This window comes from Canis aureus, chromosome 9, assembly GCF_053574225.1.
Source record: "Canis aureus isolate CA01 chromosome 9, VMU_Caureus_v.1.0, whole genome shotgun sequence".
In the NCBI taxonomy this organism is placed as follows: domain Eukaryota; kingdom Metazoa; phylum Chordata; class Mammalia; order Carnivora; family Canidae; genus Canis; species Canis aureus.
The window spans coordinates 63979548-64001811 of NC_135619.1; the positions used below are offsets into that span (position 1 = coordinate 63979548).

The window sequence follows — 22264 nt, forward strand, 5'->3', positions numbered from 1 at the left end:
AATAACTATGGAGACTAATATAAAATACCTTTTTCTTATTATTTAAAAGGCAACTTTAAATGGCATCCAATTGTTTAAAACAAAAATACTAACAATGAACGGTGGGGTTTGTAACAAATATGGAAGTAATAAAAGATACGATAACCAGACTATAAAGGTCAGGAGTAAAGAAATAGCAATATACTCTTTGAAAGATTCTTATACAATAACTAGTGTAATAAAACTTGAAGGTTGACTGTGATGATGATATATACTACAAATGCTAAAGAAACTACTAAAATAATACAAAGAGGGCCTCCTGGGTGGCTCAGTGGTTGAGCGTCTGCCTTTGGCTCAGGGGATGATACCAGTCTGGGGATCGAGTCCCACATTGGGTTCCCTGCAAGGATCCTGCTTCTCCCTCTGCCTATATCTCTGCCTTTCTCTGTGTCTCTTATGACTAAATAAATAAATTCTTTAAAAATAAATAAATAAAATAAAATAAAATAAAATAATACAAAGAGATACAGCTATTAAGTAAATACAAACAATAAAATAGAATCAAAAAAGGATGATCCCTCCAAAGGGAGGCAGAAAAGCAGAAAAGAGTACTAAAGAACAGATTGGACAAACATAAAACAAATAACTAAGTGGTTGGTTTAAACTCTACTAAATCAATAACTATATTATATGTAAATAATCTAAATATCCCAATTAAAACACAGAGATTGTCAAATGAGAAAAAAACATAATATTAAACCACATGCTGCTTACAAGGAATCCACTTTAACTACAAAGTCACAAATATAAAGAAATCTACTATACTAGTATTAATCTAAAGACAGAATGGCTGTATTAATAGCAGACAAAGTAGATTTTAAACTACAGAATATTACCAAAGTAAAAGGAATAATTCATAAATATAGTGGTGTCAATTAACAAGAGAACAACACAACCCTATATATGTAGACACCTAACAACAGAATTTTAAAATACATGAAGAAAAGTGATAGAACTATAAGGAAAAATAAATCCATAATTATAGATCTCAGCAACCTTCTCTCAATAACTGAGAGAATAAGAAGACAGAAAATCAGCAAAGAAAGGACACTTGAATGCTATCAACAAAACTGATATAATGTTAAGAATACCAAACCCAACAACAGAACACTACCTGTTCAAGTGCACAGGAAACGTTTACCAAGATAGACCATATTCAGGGCCATAAAACATATCAATAGATGTAAAGGGATTAAAGTTATACAAATGTGTTCTCTGACCATAATGGAATTAAACTAGAAATCAATAAAAGAGGAACGCCTGGGTGGTTCAGCAGTTGAGCATCTGCCTTTGGCTCAGGGCACGATCCCGGTCCTGGGATTGAGTCCCACATTGGGCTCCCTGTGAAAATAACTTTTAAAAGTTATTTTCTCCCTCTGCCTGTGTCTGTGCTTCTCTCTGTGTATCTCTCATGAATAAATAAATAAAATCTCAAAAAAAAAAAAAAAAAGAAATCAATAACTGAACAATATTTGAGAAATTCCCAAACAATTGAAAAATAAATAACATGTCTCTAAATAACCACAAGTCAAAGAATAAATCAAAAGGGAAATGACAAAGTATTTTAAACTGAATGAAAATGAAAACAACATATTACAATTTGTAGGGCACTGCTAAAGCAGAGTAAGAGGAAAATTTATAACCCTAAGAGTCTATATAAACAAGGAGAAAGATCCCAAATCAGTAACTTCAGTGTCTTCCACCTCACAAACTAGAAAAAGAACAGCACATGAAACCCAAAGCAAAGAGAAGAAAGGAAAGAATAGAGGGAAAAAATCAATTAAATAGAAAAAAATTAAAAAGCAAGAAATAGGGGATTTTAATTAGACCAAAAGCTAGTTCTTTCAGGTCAATAGAACTGATAAATCTCTAATCAGTATTATCAGGAAAAAAAACATATTACCAATATCAGGAATAAGAAAGGTGATGCTACTATCATCTGTAGATATTAAAAGTATAATAGGTGAACAGTGGTAACAATTTTATGCCAATAAATTCAATAATTAGTTGACAAATTCCCTAAAAGATACAAATTAACAGCAATCAATGGGAAAGAGATATATAGGGCAGCCTGGATGGCTCAGTGGTTTAGCACCACCTTCAGCCCAGGATGTGATCCTGGAGACCCAGGATCGAGTCCCACCTCATGCTCCTTGCAGGCAGTCTGTTTCTCCCTCTGCCTGTGTCTCTGCCTCTCTCTGTGTGTGTCTTCCATGAATAAATAAATAAAATCTTTAAAAAAAAGAGAGATTATATAATCTGAATAATCTTACATCTATTTGTAAACTTGAACTTGTAGCTAAAAATCTCCCTTCAAAGACTTCAAGCCCAGATTAGTTTCAGTGGTGAATTCTACCAAACATTTCAAATAAAACTAATACTATAAACAAAACATCTGAGAAATTTAAGAGGGGAGAATTTTCTCCACTGATTATTATATGAGACCAAGATCACTCCAGTAGAAAGACTAGACAAAGGTATACAAGGAAAGAAAACTAAAGACCAATATCTTTCAAGAATATACATGCAAAAATTATTAACAACAACAAAAAAAGGATGAACAAATCAAATCTAAGAATAAATGTAAAAGATAATACAGACCAAGTGGAGTTTATTCTAGGAGTGTGGGGTTGATTTAACATCAGAAAAAATCAATATAATTCACCATAGTAACAACTAAAAATGAAAAGTCATATGATCATCTCAGTAAACACAGTAACAACTAAAAAGGAAATCATATGATCATCTCAGTAAACAGAGAAAAAGCATTTGACAGAATCTGATATTTCTTCTTGGTAAAATCTATCTTCAGCTAACTAGGAATAGAAAGGAACTTCCCCAGCTTATTAAAGAGCATCTATTAGAAAAAAAAAAAAAAAAGAGGAAAAAACAAAGCCAAATTCTATAGCGAATGTATCTATCATACTATCATACTTAAAAGAATGAATGCTTTTCTCCTAAGATCAGGAATAAGGCAAGATTTTCTCTCACCACTTCTACTTTTTTTAGAGTGAGGAGCAGGGGCAGAGGAGAGAGAGAATCTCAAGCAGGCTCTACACCCAGCGCGGAGCCCACCATGGGGCTTGATCTCACGACCCTGAGATCATGAACGGAGCAGAAATCAGGAGTTGGATGCTTAACTGACTGAGCCACCCAAGCACCCCATCCCAACACTTCTATTTAGTCTTGTACTAGAGGTCTAGCCAGAATTATCAGGCAAGCAAAAGAAGTAAAATGTAATCACTGGAAAGGAAGAAGTAAAATTGTATTTGCATAATATGATCATCTTGGTAGAAAATACCAAACAATTTACAAAAAAAAAAAAGCCTTCAGAATAAGTGAATTCAGCAAGACAGCACACTACAACATGAATAAACAAAAAGCGGTTGTATTTCTTTATCTTAACAAACAATCAGAAATTAAAATTTAAAAAGCAGAATTCACGGTAACATAAAAACATGGACATACCAAGGGATAAATCTGACAAAAGATGTGCAAGACTCATATGGTAAGAACTACAAAACATTGTTGAGAGAAATTAAAGACCTAAATAAATGGACATATAGACCATGTTCATGGATTAGAAGACTCAATTCTATTAAGATATTCTCTTTAAATTAATCTAAAAATTGAGCATCAGGGTTTTTTTGTAGCAGTTGCCAAGCTGATTACCAAATCACATGTAAACACAAAGAACTGAGAACAGGTAAAACAATAGGCAGAACGAATTTGGAGGAATTTCACTACATGACCCTAAGACCCATTATAAAGCTACAATAATCAATATTGTGGGATTAGCATCAAGACAGGGCACCTGGCCAGCTCAGTGGGAAGAGTGTGCAACTCTTGATCACAGGGTCATGAGTTCAACCCCCATGTTGGGTGTAGAGATTACTTAAATAAATAAATAAGTACTTTATTTTTTTTTAAGATTTTATTTATTTATTCATGAGAGACACACACAGAGAGAGAGACAGAGACACAGGCAGAGGGAGAAGCAGGCTCCATGCAGGGAGCCTGATGTGGGATTCGATCTCAGGACTCGGGGATCACACCCTGGACCAAAGGCAGATGCTCAACTGCTGACCCACCCAGGTGCCCCATAAATAAGTACTTTTTAAAAAAGGATAGACAAATAGATCAATGCAACAAAATAAAGAGTCTGGAAATAGACTCACACATACTTGGTCAATCAATTTTAAACAGGTATAAAAGTAATTTAGTAGAGAAATAAGTTTGTTTCAATGAATGGTTCTGGAACAATTTGAAATCCATATATTTAAAAAATGAAGCTCAATGCATATCTTGCATCACATATAAAAATTAATTCAAAATGGGCCACAGATCTAAATGTAAAACTATATAGCTTTTAGAGAAAAACGAAAGAGAAAATCATGTTAAGCCCATACCTCTTAGATGTAACACCAAAAGTGCAACCCATAAAAGCAATAATTGATAAACTGGATTTTAAAATGAAAAATATCTGTTCTGCCAAAGACATGGTCAAAAAATGAAAACACAAGTCAGAGGCTATGATAAAATATTTGCAGATCACATATCTGACAAAGAATTTATATCATAAATATATTTTTTAAAAGCTCAAAACTCAATAGTAAGAGATAACCAACCCAACAACAGAATGGGCAAAGACTTCAATGGACATTTCACTAAAGAAAATAAATTAATGGCAAAGAAGGACATGGGAAGATGCTCAACAATATGAGTCAGCAGGGAAATGCAAATGAAATCTATAACGAGATACTACCACCAAACACCTAGTAGAATGACTAAAACTTATAAAGATCATACCAAGTCTTAGCAAAGATATAAAGTCACTGGAGCTCTCACGTTTATATGAGAATATAAAATGGTACGAATAATCTGGGAAACATTTTGGCAGTTTCTTAAAAATTAAACAGTCCAAAAAAAATTAAACGTTCCGATCTTAGGCATTTACCCAAGAGAAACAAAGCATAGGACCATACGTGTGTTTGTACGCAAGTGTTCACGGCGGCTTTGTTTCTGATAGCCATAGACTGGCAACAACTCCAAAGTCCATCAAAAGGTGAATGGGAAAACAAAGGGCCATATATCCATTCAATGGGATACTACCCTCCGGATACTACCGGAGGGTTAAGTCATACTCTACATATGTATACATCTTGCATACGTGGATGGATCCTAAAACCATTATGCTGAATGAAAGAAGCCAGACACACTCCCTCCAAAAGTACATACTATATGATTGCCCTTATATAAAATTCTAGACAGTGCAAAGTAACCTGTAAGTGACAGATGGCAGATTAGAGGTCTCTTGCCTACTTGATGGAGGGTAGGGAGGGATGAAAGGGGAGATTACAAAGGAGACTGAAGAAGCTTTTGCAGGTGACAAGTATCTTCATTATCATGATTGTTAGGATGGATTCACAGGTGGATACACATATCAAAACTTATCAGACTGCACACTCTAAATGTGCAGCGGGTTACGTATCAAGTATGCCTCAATAAAGGTATTTTTAAAAAATGATTGCCTGAGGGCACCTGGGTGGCTCAGTCAGTTAAGCGTCTGCCTTTGGCTCAGGTCAGGATCTCAGGGTCCTGGGATCAAGCTCTGTATTGGGGATGGCGGAGGGTTCCCCAATCAGCAAGAAGTGTGCTTCTCCCTCTCACTCTACCCCTCCCCTCTCTCTGCTTCTCTCTCTCAAATAAACAAATAAAATCTTAAAAAAAAAAAAAAAAGATTACCTGATATCTTAAGACATGCTTCTTAAAGTTTCCCACCAAAGAATCTGTATAGAAGAAAACAAATAAAACTCCAGGGATCTGGAGATGTAACCCCAACAGCAACCAGCCACAAAAACCAAATTTCTTTAAGTCTCACCCTGTATTGGGATGCCTGGATGGCTCAGCGATTGAGCGTCTGCCTTTGGCTCAGGTCCTGATCCCATGATCCAGGTTCAAGTCCCACATCAGGCTCCCTGCATGGAGCCTGCTTCTCCCTCTACCTCTATCTCTGCCTCTGTCTCTGTGTTTCTCATGAATAAATAAATAAAATATTTTTTTAAAAAGTCTCACCTGTATCTTTTTTTTTTTTTAAGGAAGAAAAGGATGGGCAGAGGGAGAGAGAGGTGAGACAGAATGTGAAGCAGGCTCCACACCCAGGGCAGAGCCTGATGACGGGCAAGATCTCACAACCCCGAGATCATGACCTGAGCAGAAACCAAGAGTCAGAGGCTTACCGGACCAAGCCACCCAGGCAACCTCCTCACACTGTATCTTAAAAATCTGTACATGTTACTTCCTAGTACATAAATGGTCTGTTTGAACATAAATATGATGTTTAATATTAATTACTAGCCAGATTGCATAACATTTCCTGCCACAATCCTTCATGTTAAATAGATACCACAGGAAGATGTACCCTGTTTTCTTGGTGTATTCTTTGCTTACAACTAAAGAATACAAAAATATTTTACAAAATTGCAAAGTCTAGATACTTTTATTATCTTTCCATACTGCTACTCTCTTCCTCAACTCCTCTTTTTTTCACTTATAATTACTGGAAAACTGGGACAAGAAAATATATATACATTTGCCAATGTCAGATACTACTTTCCTCTTAGAAGGAAGTAACACCTGAGAATTCCAAAGGTTTGTCATTTAATCAGATTGAAAGAAAAAAAAACACAGACTCTTTACTTATTCAGGAAGGGAGCATTTTTGGTTCTGAATAACTGACTATTCCAGAAAACCTTTTGTTGTTGCTGTTTACTTTCCACTGGATTAGCCAATATCTCGGGATTATAATTATGAACTTCAGGTTTTACTATATAGTCCTGTGGCTGTTGAGAAAGGTGGAGAAGAGGAGAATCTGGCTGACTCAGTCAGTACAAAGCATGCAACCTTTGATTTCAGGGTTATAAATTCAAGCCCCACGTTGGGTGTGGAAATTACTTAAAATTTTAAAAAATTTAAAAAGAAAGAAAGAAAGGTGGTGAAAAATCTGCCCCTAACAAATCTCCCAGATCTATGGGCCCATCTGTCTGCTACAATCTCTTGAGTATTTCCAAAATTTGTTGGCGGAACATGCAATGAATGAATCTGATTATTTGCACTTGCTTTTTTTTACAATAAGCAATTTGTAAATATGATGATTTTAAGTAAGTGGTTTCAAATAAATGCACACATAATTTTCCCTAGAATTAAAGGAATAATCAAACATTTCCTTCTGGAATGGTATAGAATCGAACTCCCCTAAGCAAACTCAACTATGGCCAGGTTGACCTCAGCTTGCCAGAGAAGATGCTGTGACTTCTTTTTTTCTCCCCATGCGTCGGTGGCTATATAATCTCAATGCTATAGGCAGAGCATTTCTGGTGTTCCAAGTTACTTTATGCAGGGCTTCTCAAACTTCAGTGTGCACACAAACTACATAGGACCTTGGGAAAAATGCAGACTCTGATTCAGCAAGTAAGTGCAGGCTGGAACCTAAGACTTTGTATTTCTGACAAGATCCCAGGTATGATAAGATACGCTGCTGGTTCCAGACAGCACTCCGCCAAGGCTTAACCTGCGGTGGTCCTCCAGGTGTGATGCGGGGGGGGGCGGGGGGGGGGCAGCAGCGTCAGCATCACCTGGCCACATGGGAGAAATGCAAGTTCTCAGGTCCCACCTCACAGCTCCTGAATCAGAAACTCTGGAGATGGAGCCCAGCAGTCATGTGTTAATTAGGCTCTGCTGTGCAAGAATCATGGGCTTCGAGAATGGGGAACGACAGGTCAGAATCAGCCAAATTTCAAAAGGTCTGTGGTTCTGAGAGAAAGCCATGGAAACTTCAAGAAGAAGCCTAGTTATAGAGGACTCTTTTTTGTTTTTTAGATTGTATTTATTTATTTGAGAGAGATCACACAAGCACAAGCAGGGGGGGAGGCAGAGGGAGAGAGAAAGGGAGAAGCAGACTCCCCACTGAGTAGGGAGCCCAATGTGGGACTCAATCCCAGGCCCCTGGGATCATGACCTGAGCTGAAGGCAGACCTTTAACTAACTGAGCTACTCCGGCACCCCCATAGAGGACTATTTCAAACCAGAATGCATCTAAAATCTTCCCAGAAATGTCATCACTTCTAATTTTTTTTTAAAGAAAGAAAATACCACGTTAAATACACAAACATAAAAGCTCTCTGTTGACAAGGTACAATATGTACATACCACCAGCATAATCACTGGTTCCATTGTCACATGTTTATAATAAACATGTCACAACCATATTTTTTTAAAACCCTCCTCCCTTCCCAAACTCCATGTTCAAATTAGAACACATGAAATTACATCTATTCTTAAACTTTACAAACCTAAAAACAGTGTGTAAGAACATCATGAAGCGATCAGGGAAACACAACACAGCCCCCGACTTATAGCGGCAAAACAAAAGTCTATCAGTTGGGCAAAAAATATATAATTAGAGGATCTTATTTAGAACAGTGCTGGCAGGCTGATTTTACGCCACCATTTCCACTGATAGCCAATGAGGATGAGGTCAACCGGATGATTATTTTGAACAATTCTGGCATTTATCTATAGAATTTTAAAGAAATCGTTGTAGGTACCAGATAAAAGAAACTTTGCTCTGCATGTAGGGAACAAAGACTCAAGAGATAGGGTAGATTGAATCATAGAGAAAGATGGGAGGCCAAGACATGCCGGAATTCAATAAAAATGGAGGGAAAAATTAACGGGAAAAAAACTAAATTTTTATACTCAGGCTCTCCTGAGGGTCATATAGAAAATGGAACGTAGATAAAAATTAGCATCTATAAAAAGGGCCATCTCGAAGATAAATAGGCATTGATCACACCAAGGTGCCTGAACTCAAAGACACAAAATTATGCCCATATTTGTGCTTCACTGATCTGCTGCTTGGACAGCAACTACACAACACCAGCCTTCACAGGCCACAACTGATCTCTTCCAGCTGCCCTAAGGAAAGCATCCACCCCAGCACAGAGCTGTTCTGAACTGCCAGGCCACCAAAGTGTGACCCACAGATGGGCGTCATTGGCATCCCCTGGAAATGCTGTCTGTGGGAAACGCACTCTTCGGCCCCTCCCTGGACCTGTTGAATCAGAATCTGTGTTTTAACAGCATCTCAAGATTCGTGAGCACGTTCCACCTGAGGAGCACCACTCAAGCCTTCTCTGTCTCTTGGCTCCACCTGGACACCACTCCCCACCCCGAGACTTCCCAACGTTATTTCTGGCTGGTGATGAAGCAAAGGCTCTGGTTCTCAATCACTCCATTCTAAGGTACTGGCTCCGGAGGGAACTGCTTATAGGGAATTAAAAGCCCTTTATCAAAGTGTGTCTGATTTTGGAGTAGAAGACAGAAGGGAAAGTATTACTCCCACTTTAGAAAATCCGTCTCAGGGACGCCAGCGGTTGAGCATCTGCCTTCCGTTCAGGTCGTGATCCCGGGGTCCTGGGATCAAGACCCGCATCAGGCTCCCCACAGGGAGCCTGCTTCTCCCTCTTGCCTGGGTCTCTGCCTCTGTGTGTGTGTGTCTCTCAGGAATAAATAAAATCTTTTAAAAAAAGAAAAAAAGAAAACCTGTCTCATAAAAGTTAAATGAATTATTGAAGGTTAAAGCTTATCATTAGCAAAGTACTAAGTAAAAGCCACATTTCTTCTTATTTAGGTTTTACCATACTGTCTGGCATTCCCTAGAAATCCCAAAAAGAAAAGCTCTCACTTGAGTTGGGATCCGTGGTTCTGATCTGCTGACCTGTAATCAAGAATGAAGTTCTATTTCTTTTCTTCTTCTTCCTTCCTTTCTTCTTTTTTTTTTAAACGGCAGCAAATTAGGATCAAGACTCAATCCACCCCCCCCATACCCTGGTCAACAACAATAGCTCCCCCATCTCTCCATTACTGTACTCGGAACTTTGCCTGCATCTGGATGTGCTCATTTTCTCTTTTTTCCTACGATGAAGTTCAGAGAGAACACACTTATACTTTCTCTGTGATGGAAAAAAAAATCTCAGGGCTCATTTTTCAAAAGAACATTGTAATGTTACTTTTTAGCCCCTTTACAGAGAGGAATCCATCAAACTGAAGACTTAGTGAAGTACTCTCTGAGTCCAGCTTTGAAGGTTTCAGCTCCCCACTCAGGACCAAGGCTTTCAAACCTATGTCCCTGGAGTACAGGGCCCTCGCTGCAAAGAACACAAGGGGACAAAGAAATTAGTCATCCTCTGGGCCAGTGGTCCTTAAACATTGCTGTGCATGAGTCTTTGGGGGAGCTTTTAAAAATCCCACACCTCAGAGCAATTAGACCAGAATCTCTGAGTATGGAATCGGGCATTATGTGTTCCCCCCCAAATTACCCAGGTGATTCCAAAGTACATCCAAGTTTGAGAACCAGTGAGCTGGGCAGTGACACCCCCTAAACCTCACACCGACGCCATGAAGTCTTCTATCGACAGCTCTGTGCATCTTATATTTACTCCACTCTTCCCACATGCCAGGCGGCAGGATCTTGGGAGATAGACTTTCACTCACATTCCAGAACCTGCTCTTCTAAAACAGCTGCTTCAGTTGGGGAGATATATATATATATACATATACACACACACACACACATATATATATGTATATATATATATATATATTTTGCAATGAGCTTCCATTTAATAAAGAAATTCTTTCTCATTCCCTTAATATTCCTTCCCATTAAAGCATAACCTACAAACAGCAGGTGAATTATACTTAAGTGGTGAGTATAAAAGACAGCTGTTTTATCTCAATGGAGCATTTTCTCTTTCTAATTCCATTATTTTACTCTGGCATGACATGCCTAATGTTTTAAGTAAGGCACAGCTTTGCTTTTCTTTCTTTCTTTCTCTTCTTCTTTTTTTTTTTTTTTTTTAGTTGAGGTGAAATTTCAGCTGAAAATCTACTCTAAAAGATCTTCAAGACACAGTCCAAATAAGAACACGGCAGTATTTATTTTTTATGAGCAGCTGAAGGCTGATCACAACGTTCCTCTCAGACCACAAAATGTGTAACCCTGGCATTTTTCAGGGCTATTTTTTTGGCACACTGAACACAGGTCAGGACATGGAACAGCATTTTATTTTAATTATTCTTCTTGAACCTCCTGAATCTTCAAGCACCAATACCTGAAGGCACTCATTCACAGTTAGCAGAAAATGCAGCCTTTTTTCACCCTGCAGTGACCTAGTATGGAGAAAATATAGTGAATAAACTTTTTACCAAAGAGGTGCTGTTAACTCGCCCTTGATTGCAACTGCCTGTGTGTGTGAATTCGGAGAACATTTTCCAGACTGTCTTTTCAACAAGCAGAGCTTGCTGACTTTGCCAAATCTACTTCCTTACCTTTGTCTGTTCTGTTCTTTGGCAACAACTCTTGACAAACTTACCCCATCCAAGGTCTTTCCCTTGCTCTAATCTGTCTCATTACGTCTCTTCGAATCTACTTTTACCTACTCATAATACGGATCTTCCAAAGAACTCCCCAAAAGGATGGAGTCAGAGTCATGATTGATTTTCTGTTAACACTGGAAGGAAGATTTATGACTTTGCCCTCAGAAACATACATTGTTTGTAACACCCAGTTAGTACAAAAGAATTAAAGTCATATAATTCTACTCCATAAATGTGGACCTATTTAATGATAAAAGACCATATTATCAGAGACAAAGATTAAATAGTAGAAAACAATGGCACATTTGTTTGGTGCTGATTTGAGTCTTTCCACTACATCAACTCTTTGCTAAAGTCACTGGAGGCAAAAACACAGCCACCAGGTAAGATGTTTCAGGTGAGCGATGAGGATGAAAGACTTGCCAGCACTTTAACAGCATTGGTAGCTCAGGGAACCGGGATTCCAGAATCTGGTGGACTTCAGTTCCAATCCTGACTGTGCCACTAGCACTAGGCTGTGTGTCCCTGGGTCCGTATTCCACCTCTGTGACCATCCCTAACTCTAGAACACATATAAGAGCAATACTGACCTTCACAGGGTTGCTCTGAGGAGCAAGTGCTCAGAAAGCAGTGAGTGTATATCAGCGGTTCTTACTGCCTTTCAAAGACAGAAATGCAACCCAACCCAACCCAACCAATGAGGCAAGAGAAGTGAGCCCATCTTACAGATAAAAAAAATGAGGCTCCCAGAGATGAAGTCAACTCATCTTCCACCCCTATATTTCTAAAGTGCAAAAATGACTGTATTGTTTCCTATTTAAAACTCTTCATTGGCTTCCATGATCAGAAAATTAATTGAGCCATCAAGTCCAAACTCTTTATCATGACGCAATCCCTTGATAATCCCTTGATAATATTATTCTTTCCCCCAAAACTCAACCCCAAATCAGTACTGCCATCAAGCCTTTCTGTAGTGTCACAATGTTGTTCCTCCCTCCTCTGGGCTCCCACTCTACCTGCCCACACTTCTCACAAAACCGTGGCATTTTTCTGAACATGTTCCTTTATGGGTCTGAGTCGGCAGACTAAACAAGTTTGTTTGGAACAAGGCACTGCCCTACTCATCTGTGTAGTCCTTGCATCTAGCCAAGCACCGAACACCTGATGGGTATTCCATAAAATGCCTGATGAATAAATGAGTGAACGGTTCAAAGCCACCCAATAAGTAATGGCAGGGCCAAAGCAGACCCCACATCTTCCAACTTCCTGTAGGGCCATCATCCCCAGGTCCACACAGCCTTTGCCAATGTACAGGTGACCTCTCTCGGAGAACACTTGAAACTCAGACTCTGTATCCAGAATGGACTTGCCATGAAACCTCAGGCCATGTGTTAAAACAAACAAACAAACAAACAATAATAACAAAATTGTGTGAATCGATTTATATGTCTGTAAAAGAGGGCTCATACTTAATACTGGACATTAGAATACACCAGAGGTGGAGAAAAACTAATTAGATAACACTGACAAGTACCTTCTTGAAAAGTGTCTTAATCTAAAACCATCACAATAGTAAATATAATTAGATAACAATAATAATACAAAATACCACAGTTTATTACCATCCTTTCTTCTGGGGCTTTCAATTGGAACTGAAAACACAATTACTAATTAAATTAGACTACAGGAGGTATCATTTTCCAAATGGAACCCTAGTGATATAAATGAGTTACTGCAGCTTCTCAAATTTCTCACTGTCACTCAAAGAGAAGAGGGTTGTTTACTTGGCTAGAGTCAACTCAGAAAAACAGATCCATAGACTGCATTTGTTCTTTTATTCCTAAATGCAGCTAATTTCTCTATTTTCTACATAGTTACTAAGTCACCATCAAACCATAAAGATGCCATAGCCCAGTTCCTCCCCTCAAGGAGCTTACCATACACTGGTGGGTGCCGAGGGGCAGTAATTGCAAAACAAAAACAAAAACAAAAAAAACTAGTCATATATTAGGCAAAATATATATATATATATATATATATATATATATATATATATATATATATATATATATAAGTCTCAGGGTAGGTGATTAAGAGCAGGAGACTTGCATTTCTTGCCTTGGAGGAATCTGGGTAAAAATAAAACAGTTTTAAAGTGAACCGAGTGAAGCAAGAGGCTGTGATCTTCAGGGGGCCTTAGAGCATTCTGTTTTCTTCCACTTCTTTTACAAAACCTTCAATTGCATAGTCGGATGCACCAAGTTCATTATTTGTCTTTTCACTGAAAACTTTTCCAAATTGTGCTTTTAAAGGTGTTAGGAGGGAAAAAAAAGAATAAGAAGAAAAAGAAGAAGAGGTGTGCAGTCAAATGGAAATTTAGAAAAATTAAATAAAAATAAAATTTTTCAATTTTAAAAATAAAAAGACTTTTTTGCTGAAGGACCTCTCAGACCTCTTAATATGCAAAGTTGAGTTCAGAATCTCCTAGAAGGGGATGTAATGTGCAGTTCTGACCAAATTAATTTAACGCAAAAGTCTTTTGTTTGTTTTTTTAGAAACATCTTATAGGCTAGTGTTCTGAAAAAAGCACACAGAAAATACTGGTCTAATGAAAATGATACACAAATCACCTCCCCCTTTGTATTTTAAGGATTCCATCACAGATTAAAAGAAAAAGGGGGGTACCTAGAATGGAGAAAAGGGGGTGGGTATTAGCTAGCATCAAGAGCAAGAGAAAGATTTTTAAATTATATAAGTAATTAACTTTGGTTAAATTATATAAACAATAAGCTTTGGTCTGCCTCTCCACTTACACTGTGTGACTCTGGCTTAAAAATTGATTAAACTGGGCAGCCCGGGTAGCTCAGCGGTTTAGCGCCGCCTTCAGCCCAGGATGTGATCCTGGAGACCCGGAATCAAGTCACACGTCAGGCTCCCTACAGGGAGCCTGCTTCTCCCTCTGCCTGTGTCTCTTGTTTCTCTCTGTGTGTCTCTCATGAATAAATAAATAAATAAAATCTTAAAAAATTGATTAAAGTTGGGATGGCTGGATGGCTCAGTGGGTAAGCGTCTGCCCACTGCGTCATGTTCAGGGCATGATCCCAGGGTCCTGGGATAGTCCCTCACTGGGCTCCCCACAGGAAGCCTGCTTCTCTCTCTGCCTGTGTCTCTGCCTCTCTGTCTCCCTCTCTGTGTCTCTCATGAATAAATAGATGAAATCTTTAAAAATAATGATTAAACTTTTGGGGCACCTGGGTGGCTCAGTCAGTTAAGCAAGTTAACCAAGTCGACTCTTGGTTTCAGCCCAGGTCATGATCTCAGGGTTGTGTGATTGAGCCCCGTGTTGGGCTCTGCAGCTAGCAGGAATCTGCTTGAGATTCTCTGCCTCTCCCTCCCTCTCTGTGACCCCACACCCAGCTCACAAGTGCACTTGCTCTCTCTCTCTCGAATAAATAAATAAAATCTTTTAAAAAAATTAATTAAGCTTTCTCAGCCTGTTTCCACATCAGCCAAATGGGAATAATGGCATTACCTGCCCCTAAGAGTGAGTGGAGGTATTTACTGAGTTAAATCATTCACAGAGCGCTTAGCACAAAGCAAACCTTCCATGTTTAGAAAATATCATAGTGGACTCAGAGAGAGGTGCATTAGGGGTCGCCCACCATGGCTGTGTCTTCTCAGGCTAAAATGAAACCCTATGGGGAAAGAAAAAAGCACACCAATATGGGAGAAAAGTCCGAAGAAAACTCTTCTCAAGACAGATTTTTAAGACAAATTTTTAAGGAAATGAAGTTAAAATGAAATTACAAAAACAAGTGCCCCCAGCTGTTTCTACTTGTCTATGAAATCTGATCTCCAGATATCATGATGCATCTGGAGAACAAAGAAAATGCAAAGAACAGCGGGATAAACACTTTTAGTTGTGTTCTCACTTCATTTCTTCCAAGTGGTGTGTGCAGTACGAGAGTGGAGGGAAATGCAAAATCCATCCATCTATGGTAAATTTATAGCAGATTTTGGGATCCAGGATATTTCTGAGGAAGTATAGAGAGAGCGGTAATGTGGCACATGGTAAGATCAAGACTCTAAAAACAGATGCCTCCCTTGGCCAAGTAAATTAGTTTTTCCCAACTGCCCTTTAAAAAAACACGCTTAATACAGACCCAAACCCAAAGCAAAGCTTCACAATGGAGTTGCACAGTATTGCACCCTAAGAAAAAAAAATCTTGCATATAAAAGTGCCTGGGGCACTAAAGCAACCAATTTGAAAGAAAAAGAATGAGCTTTGTGACTTTAAAAATCAAACTTTTGGGATCCCTGTGTGGCGCAGTGGTTTGGCGTCTGCCTTTGGCCCAGGGCGCGATCCTGGAGACCCGGGATCGAGTCCCACGTCGGGCTCCCGGTGCATGGAGCCTGCTTCTCCCTCTGCCTATGTCTCTGCCTCTCTCTCTCTCTCTCTGTGTGACTATCATAAATAAATAAAAATTTTAAAAAATCAAATTTTTTAGGATAAAATGTCCCAACACTGCTGCTAACAGAAGTTTGTATGGAATCGTCCTCGATAGAAGTGTGTCCACCTGGGTCTTGAAGATACTTTTGTTGCACAAAAAATTTCAACGGTTCGGTTGAAAATGTCTAATATGTATTTATTGCTGAAGGAAGTGAATGAATGGATGGAGGGATGGATGGAGGGATGGATGGATGGATGGATGGACAAATGGCACGGTGGGGTCACAGTATCTATGACTGGAGGAAGAGCCCTAAGATAGTTACCAGCAGAGATCTTCTGCATACACCATGTCATGAGAGCTCACTACCTGGCCAGACAGCCCTCTCTGTTGTGATACGTTCATGTGTGACAATGAACACTTTCAGAGGTTCAAGTTTTATCCAATTCACTTTTCGGATGGTGGTAAGAATGGAAGTGTTCCCCGAGAGCAAAGTACTTTAAAAGATAAAATTTAAAGTACTTTAGACTTTGTTATCTGTCGCCTGTGTTCACCTTGTATGTTGGCTAAGTAGTTATCCCAGTATTTCTCTTACCTGCTTCATTGTCCACCATGGGATTTCCCTACCTCTAAATGTGACTGTGTGAAGGTAAAGATCTTGTCTTTCCCCAGCACCCAGCCTCAGACATGCACACACACACCACGTGAATTAATATCTGCAGGACGTATTAATGAAATGAGAACTATGTATACAGGCGCTTCTCCTCACTCATTTTCATCTCAAATACATCATCTGGGCAGTATCGTCGTTAGGAGTCAATTGGCCAGGATTTAGTCCCTGCTCTTCATTCTCGACATAGCTATGCATCCCTGAGGGAACTTTTACACCTCACTGCTTTCCTTTGTTTTGTTTTGGGTGGGGTTTGGGGGTTTTTTTTTGTTTGTTTTTTGTTTTTTGTAGTTTTATGGTTTTATTAACACAAATACAACATGCATATAAATTGTGTATTCACTTTCTTCACTGGGCAACGTGGCATTGGCAACTCCGAGGGCCAACGGGGCTGCTCTTTCCCCAGTGGTTTTGTGGTTTTTGGAGGAGACGCCATGAGCAATCTCTGCACAGTGAGACTTGTTGCACTTCAGCAGCACTTCAAGCTCCATGATGTTGTGGACTAGGAACTTCCAGAAGCCACTGAGCAGCATGGGCTTTGCTTCCTTGTTGCTCCCATAACTAATGCTGGGCATCAAGATCGAGCCCTTAAAATCTGAGCACCCTATTGCCAATGCATCTGGGTTTCTGCCAGTCGCACTTAATTTTGACATATGGGTCTGACTGGCCCCAGATGAACCCCTCGGTCCTCTCTTTAACGATCTTGGGCTCCGCTAGAGGTCTGAGGGTGGCCGTGATGCCAAGTAGGACATGGCTGCCACCTCCACAGGCAGTGCTGAGAAAGAGGCTCGCTGGTTGGTTTCCTTTTGTAAAACTGGGCACTTGAACTGTGCATTTGAAGGTCCCTTACTTACATCAGTCAGATTCTAAGATTACTTGGGAAACTATAAACCCAAATACCTGAGTTACTCATAACTAACATAAGTCTAGAATGATTGGAACAAATAAAGAAATGCGCTCCAAGACTATTTTACTGAGTTAGTCACAGTTTTATCAAGTTCACTCATTTCTCTGCCAAATCACAAACTGTACTTTCCTGCATCTGGCCCTTAAAAAGAGTGGGATTGATGAGGTGGCTAATGCCCACTCACGGAAAAAAAGGAACAACCCCCTCCTCTCCTATCCAGAGAATTTCTGCAGCCTGTTTGCAGGCATTCTCATTTGGGATGCAAGTGTCATTTCATTAAGGGCTTCCTGGTGACTTTGATTTCTCCTGCCTCCAATGGGTTAACGCTCTGAGAGCATCCTTTGTTTTACAAAGGGGCAAGAAGACACATTGAGCTGATACAGGCCATTATTAAAATTGCATTTCGGCAGAGGCACATAACTCCAGCCACCAGACGCTGGGCTTCACCAACATCTTCCCTTGCTACAACCCAAAGCTATTACATTAAGAGCGTGAGCAAAACAATAGAGCTGACAGTAAAGCAAACTCCCCTGGTACATGGAAACCATCAATCCTGCTGGTGAAGTATTTAGCTACAAAAGGAGAAAAGACACTCTTTGATTGAAGGATAAAAGGAAGGAATACACAGCCGCTCTTCAATCAGAGCGAGATCGCGAATACTTGAAGAAATAACAGCTTCCAGAGCCAGAAGGTAAGTTTCTGAGAGTGGGAGCCGGCCAGGACACCTGGGGAGAACCTAGAAAAGTCTGGGGGCAAAGGAGGTCCTTCTCATCTGTTCCACATGCAGTGGGGAGGCTCCTGGTCCCACCCGTTCCCCGTGTGACACTTTCTGTAGAAGTCAAACGCTGCGCTTCCCGACGGGCCCAACAGGCACAGGACTGGCCTGCTCAGCTTCAGTAACGTTCAGCAATATTAATAAACTCTAAGCCTTTCTTTAGAAGTCAGTGGAATTAGCAATGGAGTTTAGAAGCTAGAAACATGATGTTTGGTTATCAAAAAAAAAAAAAAAAAGAAAAGAAAAAAAAGAAAGAAAACAAAAAACTCTGACCATTCCTTTCAGTTAAATTCCAGCTCCGGTTCTCTGGACCAGAATAGTAGTGTTAATAGATTCCACCTCGACTAAAAAGGGAGCCAGTGGCAGAAAATCTATTCCTCCGGCAAGGTTGCCGGGCAACGAGCAAGCTTTTGGCATGTGGCTGATGTCTCCAGGCAGCCTGGACTACACAAAGTGAGCTCTTCCATCACTTATAACTAACTTGATTTTGATGGATTAAAACTGAATCAAAATGTACTGTAACTCACTCGCTTCCAAACTCAGGAATCAGGGAAAGACAAAAAAAATATCCCAACACCCAACTAAAGCCTAATTTATCAGACAGTAGGACTGACTAAAGTTCATTCTACCGGGTGGTCAGGTCTGGGATACACAAGATTTTATTTTAAGACCAACAATATCCGGGGCCCCTGGGTGGCTCAGGGCGTGATCCCAGTGTCCTGGGATCGAGTCCTGTATCGGGCTCCCCGCAGGGAGCCTGCTTCTCCCTCTGCCTGTGTCTCTGCCTCTCTCTGTGTATCTCTCATGAATAAATAAATAAAATCTTAAAAAAAAAAAAGTTAGTCTGGCATCTATGGTGTTCACTTATGAAAGCCACCTCCAAGATACACTTGACTAGACTAACGAGACCAAAAATGGTCAGGGCTGATGGCTCAAAGGCCACGCGTGTCCTTTCCCAGGGTCTGGTGCAAAGCAGGCCCTCCCGCCTGGCCTCTGAATGCCCAAAACTTAGGCTCACACTTAGTAGCAAACTTTTCTTTCTCTTTTAGAAAAACACCCTTGGCAGCATTCCTAACGGATCACTTCTGACGCAGACCAGCAACTCTGCCCACACGTTGCAGACTCTGCTCATCGGCTCCTTCTAGCGCACAGGCCACCGTGACTGCAAGTGAAGCACTTTCACGGTCCAGCCACGGAAGGTCCCATTTGTGGCCTCGCCAGCTCCTCACCCATTATGGATCCATTACGCCTTTAGTCAGGTTCCATGTTTCTTGCAACACATTAAAATGCACTACAGGAGCTAAAAGCAGCCTCCTCCGTGACCATTAGGATGATAAAACACAACTTGATGGAAACTGATATATTATTATTGCTCCCTAACAAGACATATGCCCTCAGGAAACAAAGAGTTGTTAGTTTTAATGTGAAGAAGAGGCTTAGTAGGTGTTCCCAAGAGCTTGGGGAGGTGGCTGAGCAGGTGCATGGCACTGCCACTTTCTAGAAGTCTGATGCTTGGCCGTGCTTTAAGGTGCAGTTGGAAGGCCAACCCAGAGACTGTTTGCTGGACTCCCGCTCCCCAACCAGGCTCTCCCTCTGTTACCTGTAGCTTTGCTCCTGCACCAAACCCTTTCTACTCTATATTCAACCTTCATGTATCATTATCCTCTCTCCTGTCCTCCGAGTGCAAGCTTAGGGACTTATTCAGAAGAGATGTTCATCGTGTGTTAGATGATTTTGTTTTTTACTGGGAGAGAACAAAATAACATGTAAATATAACCTCAAAAGATTACAAAATCTTTGTTTTTTCTTTATATTTTATTTTATTTTATTTTATTTTATTTTATTTTATTTTATTATTTTATTTTATTTTTTAGTTTATGGATACTCTGGGATATCTGGTCAAACCACTAGTGCTATATGTCATGCAAAGAGTCCACAGTGCTCATGTTAAGTTGACCAACTGGCTCTACCCTTCCAACCAGAGTGACTTTTGCTCCCTGTAAGTCATCTACTAAATTGCGGCTTTGCATAAGAATTACTCAATAAGCAGATGCCATGAGAAAATTCAATTAGTGTTTTCTTTTCCTAATGGTTTCCTTTCTTAAAATAATGCTTTATGTTATAAATATATCGTATACAAACATAGCATATCTTTGTCTTTTTCATATAAATATACATACACACACAATATTATCAGTGTCGAATTTTCTCTTTATCTGATTTATTTTGCAAGCCTGCTTTTTTCAAGTCTATCAATGATAGCACCCCATTTGTTTCCTGTTCAGAATTAATCACTATGTCTATTAATTATTTGTTGTATCCTAGTTGGTCTGTCTTCCCAATAGACTATGAGCTCTCCAAAGGTAGATGCTATTTTATCTTGAGCTCTGTTAGTCTCTCCCCTGCCTAACACCAAGGCTGACATGGATGAGGCACCCAGTAAATATCTGTGTCTGAAGACTTTAGTTGACTAATTAATGCCTAATTCAAGTTCTTCCTTGGTAGAGGGTCTTCAAAAGGAAGACTGCAGACTTAACAACTAGGCTACAGGTCTTGAAATAGGTTTTACTTCAGAGAAACACCTGCAAACCAGAACGCTAATGCTAGCATCGTCCTTTAGGGAACCTGAGGGAGACTGTAATCCTAGGAGACCAAAGAAAAAGAAGCTGGCAAAGGGAAAATGCTGTATTATCTTGTTCAAAGAGAACATTCTAAATCAGAAACACCTATATCTTCAAATGTTCAAGACAGAGACACTTAAGAGGAAGTCAAAATATCTATTTGTTTTTAAATACAAGTTTGAGGGGCGCCTGGGTGGCTCAGTGTAAGCGTTCACCTCTTGGTTTCGGCTCAGATCATGACTCAGGGTCCTGAGATCGAGCCCTGCTTGGGGGCTCCATGCTTAGTGGGGAGACTGCTTGAGATTCTCTTTCTCCCTCTCTCTCTGCACCCCCCTCTGGCTCCTGCACATGCTCTCTCTCTTCAATCTTTAAAAAAATAAATAAATAAGTAACACAAACTTAAGACTAGAAACACCCCTACTCTGAGTAAAACTTCCCTCTTTTACTTGCCTGCCTTTTCTTCCTCCCTCCTCCTCTCACTTCCCCCTTAATCCCTACCTCATGCACCCCTCAGATTTTCTCATACTGTATTTTAGATAATTTTATTATTCCCCACAAGTATATTTGTTTCTCAGAATATATGCCCTGATTTTCTATTTAGAAAGAACATCATACATGCATGTATCCAAGCAGGCTACACATATGGTTATGAAGATGTGTGCATATGCACATCACAGAATTATGTTTATTTATTCTTGCTAATACAGCAGGGTAACACAGATGCAGAAAAATCAAAGCAGTAGATAATTTTTAAAATTATTCATATTTGACTCTAGGACACTAACAATTTAAACACTAGATTTCCCTTCTAATTCTTAATTCTATTTAGCTCAGGCTATTAAGACTAATTTATGTTTAAGGGCATATGCTAACTGATCATATGGGATAATATATGTGAAAGTAATCCATAATTAAAAGTGTAATATAAATGTGTTATTAACATAATAATTATAATTTTTCTTTCAGGGTATGTATATGTGTATGTATGGATAGATGGGTGTCTTATATGGTACATAATCTACGTAACCTGATACAATTTTCAAATACCTAACACAGTTTCCAAATATCTCTTCACAGACCGATAGTGCTTAGTGACAAAGTTTTTACAGGCCAGAGGCAAAATGAGGAAAATTATAACAATATGTATTAAGGGTTTGTTTGTTATCATGCTAAATGCATAATATTTAAAAGACTGCTTTTGTTCTGAAACCAAATTCTTACCGAATTTTTGTTTGTTTGTTTGTTCAAAGGTCTGTGGTTTTATGAAATAATGGTGATAACGAATGGTAATTTTTAAAGCCCTTATTTCCAAAAAAAAAAAAAAGAAGAAGAAGATGATGATGAATAGAAATTTTCTCTTGAAAT

The 22264-nt window shown here is 39.4% G+C and overlaps 1 protein-coding gene and 1 pseudogene across 6 annotated transcripts in view; both read right to left on the reverse strand.

Annotated features, from left to right (window-relative positions):
• Positions 1 to 22264, reverse strand: part of FOXN3 (forkhead box N3) — a 393063-nt gene that overhangs the window by 308274 nt on the left and 62525 nt on the right. The gene's annotated exons all lie outside the window — the stretch shown is intronic.
• LOC144319951 (large ribosomal subunit protein eL32 pseudogene) lies at positions 16890 to 19511 on the reverse strand (annotated as a pseudogene).